At 37.4% G+C, this 13,008-nt stretch overlaps 1 protein-coding gene across 1 annotated transcript in view; it reads right to left on the bottom strand.

Moving 5' to 3' along the window:
* Positions 1 to 13,008, bottom strand: part of ASXL3 (ASXL transcriptional regulator 3) — a 136,368-nt gene that overhangs the window by 82,862 nt on the left and 40,498 nt on the right. The window lies entirely within an intron of this gene.

Below are 13,008 nucleotides of genomic sequence, written 5' to 3'. Positions count from 1 at the left end.
ATTATGAAACTATTGTATGGACATAAAAATAGCATAATACCTGCCTCAAGAGTTGTAAGTTGGTAGATATTATCTGGATCTGAATATGGAGAATGGGCAATGCACAGTATTCTGAAGAAACAATCTAAATTAATGAAATTATTTTAAATCTACCCAGCCTCACAGGTATTATGATTCTTCTATTTAACAGCCCTCCCTCTATAACATGAAGGACCCACTGGGACATGTTTATCTTCTCCTCTGGGGCTGAGTTACATAGCATGGAGAAGGAAAAATGAAATCTGAGATGCTTGTTGACAACTCAACACAATTATTTTCAAGAAAATGGTGCTCTCCACAGATTACAATATAATTTTCCCATTTGTATCAGAGTCAGGTTTTCCTGTTTTCTATTCCATACAAGACATTTTACTCTAAAAGGCTGCTTTTTAGGGGAATCAATGTCTCACTGACTTGGGTGACCAAGGAGAGCCCACAGATAATTTCTGCTCTGTGAAACCCATGCTGGAGCTAGAACCCTGCCTTCAGTTCTCCTCAAAGTAACAGACTTCTGAGTCCTCATCAAACTGAAAGGCTTTAACACTGAAGTGGTTTGGGCAGGAGCACAGATGTAGGGCCTTTTCTGTGTATTCCAGGGGAGGAGTTATTCGGAAAATCAGAGTGAGGAAGCACTATGATTAGTGGCAGAATGGAGGCATATGTCAAAAGCATGAGGCAAGAGGAAGCTAGATGGAAGAAAATAACTCAAGAACATATTGTAAGGGCTCAAAACATGACTTTTTAAGGGGATCAGGGTTAACGCTAATTCAAGAATTTTTTTTTTTTTTTGTAATTGTTAACTCGGGAGAATTCTGACCTGAATTTGAAAGGAAAGGAGAGGGGTTAAAATTATTGCAGTCAAAAATGGATGCATCCGCACAGCATTGAAAACACTCAGGTTGCTTTCGATAGGCTCCAGCGTATCTTGCCTAGAAATGAACATGTGGCTCATGAGAGAGAATTTTGGGGAAAAAAGAGTTAATCAATTTTTGTTTTAATATAGAAAGTAATCAGAAAGCCCAATGAACAAGTCAAGGAAAATAAAATAATTGCTAGTTATTGATACCAGGCACTTCCCATATGTGGCCTCATTTAATCCTTGCAGCTTTCTTGCAAGATAAAAAGGTATTGTCTCCCTATTGGAGGGAGAAAACTAGAGCTCAGAAAGGCTAAATAACTTGCACGTGGTCACACAGCCAATGAAACTGGAGAGCTGGGATCTAAGGGCCAGCCCAGTCTGGTTCCAGAGACCATGATTTTTCCACTTAAAATATTTGGCCTCAAAAATCAAGATCTGACACAGAAAATTCTATTTCTACAGAAGCCTAATTTAGTTGCATCACGGTAGAGATACTAAAACAAGAAGTTAATGGGGTGGGGGAGGACAAGTCACTCGGCCCCTGACATGACAAAAAATTGAGAATTGTAAGTGAGAATGACATGCCCAGGAAATATTACTAAGTAGCAAAAAGATTTGCAGATGAATATAGTGAGAGAGGTTTTGAATTAAAGATCAGGTGACTTTTTTTTTACTTGATACAATTTGACATTTTTCCCTTAAGTCAGTTTAACTGTTCTAGTTAAGAAATATTTTATAACATTGTTCGCATAAACTATGTTTCCTAGGCTTCTCCCCTTGAAACTATCACTAAAGTAATTTGTAACACTTCACCAAAGCTTACTTACCAAGAAATATTAGAAATAATAATCAGTTTATGTTCTAAAGATAAATCTATTGTGTATACTGACTATACACATGGACTTTTTGATGTTCTACATGCAGTCCCTATGAAGTGTGACAAACTTGGGAGGTGACAGAAAGGTGGCGGGTGGGACATACGATCCCCAACTGAACAGACCTAATGTAAGCCCAGCCAAAGTCAAGTGTGCCTTAGCAAATATGTTTTACTACTTTCACATTCTTAGAGTGGCATTTCCGCCTATAAAAATTGGAAACTAACTGATTCGTTAGGTTAAAAGGAGACTCAAACACAGTCCATGGATATTAGGAAATTTACGGAAAATATGAGAATGCTGCTGCATACTGGACATCTAAATTCAAATGCACTACCAATTCGCTTAGAAAATGCTATCATTCATAAGTCTTTCAAAGGCAAACTTCAACACAGCAGGATTAAATAATAACAAATTCTGACCCAGTGGATATATAATTGAAGCCTGGCATCTCTTTTATTTTCTGATTTTTACAAGAAGCATTACATAATCAGCTGTCCTTCCTGAAGATAACAGCTATTTAGCTCACTATTTGCTATTTTTCTCTGACCTAGGAAACCATCAGATACTGGGATACCTATCAGTATCAGCATACATGCTGTATATTTTGGTTTATTGCACTGTGTTGATAAAGATTCACATGTGTTCACATATGCTGTTTGCAAAAGAAACATTCTGTTCCATTTAGAGCTCAGAACCTCGGAGGGAGGACAGGACAACAGAGTTGAAACAGCATTAAGGAACAGTATGAAGTTCATTCTCAGAATTATTCACCTTCCTTTACGCAAATTCATTTGTTTAATCTTCGACTCCAATCTAGACCCAAGTAATGCATCATGAGTAACCCTGTATTAGGTAGTCATTTTTCTCCATGATCTCTCTGGAACTTGGTCCTGATGCTTACTTCTCTCTCTAGATAAACCATTTGCACTAATTATTTACTTCTGCTACAATAACTATAGAACCTTAAAGAAAATCAAATGTAATAGAAAATAAAATATATAAGCAATTGCTCTTTTGGAATTGAAAGCATTATTTTTAAGGAAAAAAAAATCAAGGAAGAAAAAAATTCATCCACAGGCTCTAAGCAGTGTGCCTATACACAGTTTTTAAGTACTGACAAATATGGACCTTTTCTATGGGATCTGATTTGCTTTTATTCAGTCTTTTTCCACGCATACGACATAAAGATGGCTGAATCTAAGAACAGGCACTCGCTGCACGGTTGAATTGTGCAAGTTCATGCAGATTCATATTCTAACAAAACCAACATTTTTGCTTTTACTTATTCTTGAAGCTTTCTTAATAATAGATGTGATAAATAAATAATGAAGGGCTCATTTTAAACAGTTGCCTGAATACTTATCTAAGTGACTGGGTTTGGCCTCTGAAATATAAGCCCAAGAAAAATTAATGCTAAAGAAAGGATCAGGTTAAATCCCCTGCATGTAAAATTACAACAGGAGCCAAGAAACTGAAGAAATTAGGACAGATGTTTTATCCAATAAATATCAAACACTGACATGCAGCTTAGAAAGTGATATCTTCTTGGCATTCAGAACAAAATGGGAGCTGTTTTTTCTAAGTGTGCACTGGCATGATCACAATACTTATGCCAGAACTTTATACCTCGAAATCTCAATAGAGAGTCTGCCCTTTTCAGAAGTGGACACACTGAAAATGGGGAAACAAAAATGAGATGACTAGTTCTCCCTAGAATTTTTATTGTTCAACATTTGTTAAAAAAGGTGTCAAAGTGCTATTTCTGTCTATATTTTGTTTGCCTGTCAAAATTTGGCAAACCCAAAACATAGTGAGAAGCTAATCTGGGGGTTTTAAATCTGCCTCTCACCTACCTCTGCTCTCACTCACATCTGCATATGCCCCCTCAAAATATTCTATTTAGAAGATCTGGGAGCAAAGGGAAGTGGAAGAGTATAAGTAACCATGAGACAGCCTTGAAGGCCAGAAAACTGGTGACTGTGTTCCATCAAAACTGTGGATTTCAGTCTCTTAGTGTCTCCAAGTTGTCTCTCTTTCTCCTCCTTTTTATTTACTATTCCACTTGAAAACACTATTGAACTAGAAAATGTGGGTTAGAGCTCCTGTTTTTAAAGTTGAGTTTTAGAGAGAAGATGTGGGTGGTATTCCCTCCTAATCGAATTACTAATCCACTGACAGGCATACAAGGGGACACCCACAATTCTGGACACCCACAATTCTAACTTTCACCTATTACCTAAGATACAAGGGAGGGAGAAATCAGAATGCAAACACGGTCTGTCTCTGTTTCTAGTCTCACATCTTACCTGCCTCCTCAGCTACCACCTTCCCTGATCCAGCCAATCTCGAGGCCCCTCAGTGTTTCCCAAACACATCCACTTGCTCTTACTGTCCCTCCTCCTTCAAATATCCTTCCCTATCACTCTGCCTGGCAAACTCATCTTGGCAGACCAAGCACTAAACACATTCCCCCAAAGCTTCCCTGACTGTCCCAATCTCTGAGGTAGACTTTCTGCTCCCCAATCCATGCTTCCTTGGAACATATGTGAATTTATGACAGTCCCTGCCATTCTGGTGCTTATGTCTGCCTCAGCTGCCACAGGCTCAGGAACTAACTCTGGGGCTGACTGACATGTAAAGATGGGCACAGAACAGTCACTCTATAAATGTTTATTACTTTTAATGAAAATCCAATTCAAAAATTTAGTTTATCTAAGGAATTTTTGAAGTTAACTTTCAATTCTGATTTTTTAATAAGAATTCATGAAAGCAGAATTCAACCAAGCTGCTTTTTTTTTTTATGGAAAAGCATCTCTAAAAATAAATTGTTTTAAATTTGAAAATAGAGCCTTCATAAATTATTTTTTCAATTATTCTAAGGTCAATGAGGGAAAAATATGAAAACCAAACCACAGACCTTCCTACGCAAGTCGGTGGGAAGTTGCGTGACCTGCCACTAATTACAGATGTATTTCCCTTTGCTAGCCTTACTCATTGCTTTATTTTAAGAGGAAAGTCACAGTTTTATGGTTTTGCATGGGAAATAAAAATAAAATTTAAAAGTCAAAATTAGAAATCACAATGCTTACGTAAAAATGGCAGAAGCTGTGTCGGTGCAGAACCACAACACAGACCAGGATCTGTACATTACACAGTCACTGCAACACAGGTATTTTGTACTACTAACTGCCATGTGTCCCACTGAGCTACCCAATAAGTAACAAGCTCTCTGACAAAACTGGTGTTCCAAGGTCTAATAAAAACAAGGAGGGGAGTATTCTTTGGCCAATTTCATTTATATCAGTTCTCCCTCCAAACATTTCCTTTCAACTTTCTGAACAATCAAACTAGATGCTCTCAAATCACAACAGATATCTGTATGAATGATCCTGACATATACTACAAGCTTAAAAAAGTTTTTATGAATAAAAAATTTAAATCAAAGAATACATTTTTGTATATTAAGAATAAAACTGTGGTCCCCTGTTAGAATGCAGTAACATTTTAAAAGAGGTTTGGGTCTTCGAATAAGATTATTTGCTTATTTATCAATCATTCATTCAGTCACACGACCTTCATTGAGCACTTTTCCTCACACCAATCACTGTATAAGATTCAGAGGGAACATCAGTAAACAGAATCCAAGACCTAATTTTGAGGCCATAGGACTTAAAAAAAATTTTTTTTTCAAATAACAATGGTATAGAACCATTAATTACACCTAGAGAAAACCATGCCTAGAAAACTTAACAGTGATAACTAATATTTGTTTTGAAAGATCAATAATATTTAAAACTAGCTCCAAATGGCAAATAATCAAAAAAGCTTATGTTTGGATAGTAATGTGCTTTACGTGCAGTACTTACATTTGAAATTGTGTATATTAGATATTCTGAATATATCCAGCTACAAAATGCATGCCAAAAATTGAAAATAGAAAAATAAAAGATTTAAATAAATCCAGAGAAACCCTTTTAACCCCAATTAAATCTTTGCTGGACTCCATTTCTTTCAGGAAAAAAATAAAAAGATAATTGTTTAATCCTTTTTGGATTCTGTCAAAGGAGAGCTGCCCTCTTTAAAAACATTCCTTGTGCCCCGATAGGTATGGGTATTTGGGTTTAAGCAAATTTTCTTATTGCATTAAAACATTCCAACAATATGAGATGCCAAGAAAAGCAAGCCATTAAATAGAGCAATACTAGCAATAAAATAATGGAAATAGGCTTTTTTCCCCCTAAGAAACGTTCATAGAACAAGGAATTAAACATTGGAAGTACTGACACTCTTGATAATATTTAGAATATCTTCTATGAATAAAATATACCTAGTGCAACTGAAATATTTACTCTATTTTATAACCTGCTTCATTAGCTGAATGAAGTCTTCTTATTCAGAAGAGGTTTCCAAAAGAAAAAAAAAGCACAAAATGAACCAAGAGGAATGGTGAATCAGATAGTAATTTGTAAGAACATGTTTTTACAAGACGGAATCATGCTGGACACCTTACTGATTTTGGGGGGTGATATAAGATGCTGCAAATGATGTTCACATGGCACAGAACTGGATATACCACAACTTCATTATGATGTCTACAAGTGGTTCACATACACACTTTGGTTTGCACTGGATAGGACACTTAAGTTCCATAGGTAACTAGGAAGAACATTTTCACACACTGAAGATGTACCTAAAGGAATCCCTCGACAAGTACTCAATTTTCTAGCCCGGCCAATTTAGTTATATTAATATCTCTAGATATCCATAAAACATCTCTTCAAACACAGAGGAAAAGAGAGAAAACTCAAACCAATAATAAATATATTTAGCAGGAAAAGCACATCCTACAGTTACCAACCTTTAACCATCAACCTCCTTCTACCATAGAACCAGTAAGGATTTCTCTCTCAGAGTGATGGAGAGTAATAACACACTATGCTGCTTGTGGGGGGGGGGGGGAGAAAACGTTAAAGTCTATTTATTTTACACTGGCATAACACCTGTGATCTCCCATGCTGCATCAGGTTCCTGAAAGAGCTGCACAGAAATAAAGCAATCAACCTAGAAAATGAGAAACAGAAAGAAAGTAGACAGGAAGGATGTCAGCAAGAGGTTGGCATGGGCCAAGGGTAAGTGTTTTTTTCATGGGCATCCTTACTAATTACTTTATACTTCAACATATAAAATATTAACTCCAGGATAAAACAAAGGGGAGTTAGGTTAGATACCCAGGTGGCTGTTTGAGAAATGGTTACACACTGTCACTTTAAAGACAAAAGAGAGAGTGGATTATCTGGCATCAATGAAAAAGCACTTTCCCTTGAAGAACATGAGTGCTTTGTTCACATGTACAATCATAGATTATAAAAATTAAACAGAAAATTGGCTAGTTAAGATGAGTAATGGGGGACTTACCTTTAATTTTGTTTCTATTTGAGAGGGAGTTTGTTTTTACTGTGAGATCCTACTCTCTTCCCAATCTTCATCTCTGTATTATGAAATATTTCACTCATAACAGAAGGAAAGAGGAGAAAGTACACTTAAATGGGTCATTTTATCTGCACTTAAAACTTTTTTTCCTTCATATCTCTGCACTCTCAAAGCTGGCCAAAATCCATTTATACAAGAACAAAGTTCACAGTTCAAGGAGAAATATGTAAGAAAGAGAGGTCCCTAATGGATAAAAGAAATGAAAAGTAGTACCAATAAGTAATGTTTGAAAGAGTTTGGATAAGTCATTTGGAGAAGATGAAGGGGTAACCAGCTGTTCCCCATCATCAAAGAGGGAAAAAAATGAGGAAATAGTTTAATTAAAAGCACAAAAGATTTCAACAAAACAAAAAGATTCTTCACTATAAAGGTTATCAAAAATACAGAGGGACAAATATAAGGGTGACTGTGAGATTTCTATTCCTCTGGATATCTATTTTATTAGTAGAATAACATCTTACTGAATTGACTGGTTTAAGTAAAACACTGACATGAGATGCTACCCAGGACTGCATGATCATTTGAAAGCCCTTTTGCTTCTCATGAATTGTGTACTCTGTGGGCTGGGATGAAAGAAGGAAAAATGAGAAAGAGTGGGCAGAGGAAGTTTTATATCCTGCCAATGGTCATTTCTGACTGTGAAGAGTATTTATTCTCTTTCCTTTGCATTTTCCTCCATATGTAACTAAAACAACATAATTTCACATACTTAAGTTTCTCTAGGCCACCAACATAGAGCAGGTGTCTCCATGAGCTAACAAAGCAGGTGACTAAAATGTGAAGATGTTGGATGACAGACAAATTGGCTTAACCCACCCCCAAATCAGGGGACCTGGTATAGACACTGAAGGAGTTTCCTTTTCTCACCTGCAAGATTCTTAGGAATGGCTGCCAGGTAGAAGCTGGTCATGCCATGTTGTCTTCCTCCATGAACACTCTGAAGCCTATCAACACCTTCCTATCCCTCCACCTCCTGAACACGAAGATGCAGATACGTACTATCCTATGGAAAATCATACCAGAACATTCACAGACAAGCTACTGAAAAATCTCCAGCAAAACAAGACAGGTAATACCATGAGGAAGGAGACACCAAGGTGGTGGGCAATATCTTCAAAAGTTACTGAAAACACTCCCTTCACAACTCCACCATCGCCCTCATTTTCCTCTCCCTTCCCCTTGTATAAAATAGCCTGATAAATTGTCAGTGTGACTACTCCTCGTGGTGCCTGAACCTTTATTAGTATCCTCCTCACTTTCTCCACAAAGCTCCTCATCTCTGCATAACTGATGTCTTCATCGAGATCCTATCCACACACTTCAGGCCACCTTAAAGTACTTTCCACTTTTGATAAAAGACCCCTCCAACTGTGGCCTCTGAGCCAGGGAAAACAAAGAGGGAGCTGAATAATGTTTCATTAAGTTAACATAACTCTGCCAAGAATCACACAATCAGAAACCCACTTATAAAACTGGCCATAAAGAATAATGAAAAAGGACCATATAAAATTCCTCAAATGTTGGAATCATTATTTACCCTGGGATCTAAGGTCTAAAACATAGGACACATGTTCTCTTTATATTTTTTTTTTCCTCAACACAGACTTTTAAAATACTAATTCCCTTGCCAGAGAGCTGCTTCCTCCCTGAAAACCATTAGGGTTAATAGCAAGCAGAACCTTTTTTGATCTCTGTGGATGAAAACTGTACATTCTCTGGTTTCCTCATTTTAAAAATATAAATAGGATGGTTGCTGTTTATTTTAAAGATGAAATATATTAGGACCACAAAAAGAGAAACATATTTTTTTTCTTCCTAATAACAATTTACAGATAGAGGATGAAGAGGGTGAAGACCGTCTACTGATGGTATCATTTCATATAAAATATGTATGGGCTCTGCAGACCGGCAACACATTGTAAGTCAACTTAATATGTGTGAGGAAACTCATGATATACCAATGTATTATGCTCAGAAAACAACTCAGACACAAACATACCCATAAATCTCTGACTAAAATAGACCATAAAATTCATAATATTTTCTTTGGGTGACATAGATTTATACTTATATAGGCATAAATGGTCATGGGTTGTCAACACAGATATATCAAGTGATTCACCTAAATCACTCTAAAGCTTAGCTTGTAAAATCTGAACAATTTACTTTCTCAAGTCCAGAGAATTCTTAATAACTTGAGAAACTGTTCAGAAGTCAAAGAAACACATATAACCATCATTCTGTGCTTGTAAATTCCACTATCAATAATGGCCCATGTTTCCCACATTGTAAAATTTTTCAGCAAAACTTAAAATATCTTGGCAAAGCAACTCTTATTTTAAAAGAATGTTTCCTTGGCCAGTTGGTTCCAAGAAGAGGACTAAAGCATTACTACCATTATCTTAACTCTGCCTAAGGACTCAAATGTTAAGGACTGGAATCAAGCTAAGATTTCTTTTTTACCAGTTTTTGCAAAATGCTTTCTTCTCAAATAGTTCTCTACTTACTCTCTTAATAGTGCAGCCAATGTCAATCTTTATTAATTTGAAATAACTCTGGTAGCAGAGACTTACTCTTTCCATGTATCAAGGGTATCTTGTGAACTGATGACTATGACTCACCTCAATACTCCCCACTCTTTCATCTCAAAGGAGGACTAGAAGAGGGGGAGGGGAATAAAGACAGAGAAACAGATGGTGCCCTCCTCCCCTTGCTCCCCTCCTGCTACCTTTCTCTCCCCACACCCCTCTTGCTCCCTCACACATATTCAAACATATACTCCACCTTCTCTTTCTGACCAGATTTTCAAAGCATATTTGTACAGCTGTAAGAAGTGTGGAAAGTATGTCCATTCTAACTTTTGGTTCAAATATGTATTAGAAACATAGTAAGCAAGGAAATCACCTAAAGCAGTTCAGTTTCCTGGAATTTATTACTGAATTGTAAGAAATCATATGATATCTCAACATTCATTTAGACAAGCCAGGGTTTCCTCTTTGTCAAAATCTTAAGTTTATGATCAGAATGGATTTGGACTAATGTTGGAAAGGCAAACAGTACCAATGACCACAGGTTAAAAAGTGCTTCCTGTAGTTTCTATGCAGGGTGTCCGAGTGATTAGAGCCTGGCCGTTGGTGTCACATACACCTGGGCTTAAGACTTGGAGTTTGTTTCCTCACTGGTAAAAAAATAAAATAATGAACTCAATATATTTTCAATATCTAGGTTAGAAAATGCATCCTGAGGCTAGATTGATGGGCTATACACAGAGGTATATGGTACTTACACAGGATAGGAAATATACTTGTCCTACAAGAAGCAACTGTGGTTTGCAGTAAGATGCAAAAGTGAGCAAGTCAAGGAATACTCAAGGAAATAAGCTATTTATCATTCTTTCAGTGATTCCACAAAGCAATTTCCCAAATGCAACTTCAAAGGAAAGGCCAGGAAATCTAATTTTGGTCTCATTAGCTGGATATGTGTGGGTATGTGTTATTTTGTGAGGTACCTATTCACATTTCAAATTAGGGGAGTTTGCTTACCCCTGCTTTGGTTTAATTATTGGCTGAATGCTCTCCTGCCATCTCCTGCCCTTTCCCAACTACTAAAACTCTCCCACTGTTTCCTCTGGAACTCAGGATTAGTCATTAGCAAAATTTCCCGCAACCTCCATCTTTTCTCTGAACACTCCCTTCACATTTTGATGTACAAACCTTGGCTGTCTCCTATGAACACTAGTTTTCCTGGAATGATCTCAGGTGGTGGCCTTTTTCTTTTCCACACCTATGGTACACTGGGCCTCAAAAGGAAATAGGTGACCTATATTCACCTCATTGTTCCTTCCAAGACCACTCTCCCTCTCTGGCTCCTTTGTTGTCTCTAATGTCATAGCTCATGTCATTAGACTATACTACCAACTACTCCTTCTTACTGTCCTTACCCTTACTCTCCTTCATTTTTTGACGATTTTAGCTCCTAAATATTAACATCACATCTTGTCCATGCTACCTCTATCATAATTGTCTGTTTCAATATCCATTCAGATGATTCTCTAATATCTTATGCCAGTGGCCACCACCAGCCTTTACAACAGCTTTATGCAAATAAGAAAAGGCAATCTTTCCTCCAGGTAGAGCCAGCCCCAACAAACAGCACTAGGCTGGCCAAACAGAGGGGTGATAAATTTCAGCCATGGGTGGGCCACTCATCCAGAAAATTCTGAAGAGTACACACATGGCCTAATCACTCATGATAGCCTTAAACCTAACTCCCTTCTTTCCTCTCATCTTAGGAAATACATTCCATAACAGTACGCTAAATTCAATTTCATGTATTCCACTCTCACATCGGCTATGCTTCCAGTTCATTTTCTTTAGGACACCAAATCAAACAATCTTTCCACACCAATGAGACTTCCTTCTTTATACCACCCCTTACACAATTGTGTCTTCACTTGCCTCCACATCCAACTCAAATGCTATGGATGTGCACCTTAATTACTCCATTTCATACACCCCCAACTCCTCTTGCTTTATCATTCACATTTGGCAAAGCCCCAACTCCAGTCAAATCTAACCGTACATCTACTCTGTACTTGTACAGCAGTCCTGAACGTGTCTGGAGCAAAATATACAACCATCTGGCTGTTCTCATATTACAGTCAGGATTAATAACCCTGAGAGTGTCCTTAATGCTATCAGATTCTCTAAGAAAAACATTTTACATCTTCTCCTTAAATCTACAAAACCACCTCCCCTATCCTCACCCTCAGTGAAATAGGAAACTACTGAGAAAAATAAAGCAATAAAAAGCAAACTTCTATGAGCCCCTTCCACATGGACTCACCTACCTTCACTTTTGCTGAAATATTAATACTTTGACTTTTCCTACTGCCTCCTTTAGGGTACCTGTCTACATCCCTTGCTAATGCCAATCTCTTCATATGTTGAATACGTTCCATTTCCCCTCATCTAATCAAGCACAAGAAAATAGTGTACCCTCTCACATTATCAATTATCAACTGGAATTTTCCCATTAGTAAACAATTATTATATTTTATACTTAAAAAAAAACTTTCTTTTCATTCTTTCCTTTCTAGATATTTTTCCATTTCACTCCTCCCCTTTACCTCAAAACTCCTTGAAAGAACTGTCTACACTTGTGGTCTCCAATTTCTCTCCTCCCATTCTCTCGAACCTGTTTAGGCTGTGATCTTACCAATTCACAAAAGTTGTCATTGTCAAGTTGATCAATGCCCTCACAAAGGTAAATCCAGTGGTAATTTCTTTCTTTCTTTTCTTTCTTTCCTTTCCTCCCTCCCTCCCTCCCTTCCTTCCTCCCTTCCTTCATTCTTTCCTTCCTTCCTTTCCTTTCTTTTTTTTCTTTTTTTCTCTCTCCTCTCTTCTCCTTCCTTCCTTCCTTCCTTCCTTCCTTCCTTCCTTCCTTCCTTCCTTCCTTCTTTCCTTCCTTCCTTTCCTTCCATCCTCCCTCCTTTCTTTTTCTTGTTTTTATTGACACAGAGTCTCATTCTGTCACCCAGGGCTAGAGTACAGTGGCACCATTGTAGTTCACAGCAACCTCAAACTCCTGGGCTCAAGTGATCCTTCTGCCTCAGCCTCCCAAGTACCTGGGACTACAGGTAGTGGTAATTTCTTAATCTTCATCATAACTTCACATATCAAAAGCATTGGAACATTTGAGTCACTTCATCCCCAGAAACACTTTCTTAGAAGACATGCTATC

Source organism: Lemur catta, chromosome 16 (assembly GCF_020740605.2).
Source record: "Lemur catta isolate mLemCat1 chromosome 16, mLemCat1.pri, whole genome shotgun sequence".
NCBI lineage: Eukaryota > Metazoa > Chordata > Mammalia > Primates > Lemuridae > Lemur > Lemur catta.
The sequence above is the reverse complement of the archived record's forward strand: the minus strand, read 5'-3'. Positions and strand labels throughout refer to the sequence as shown.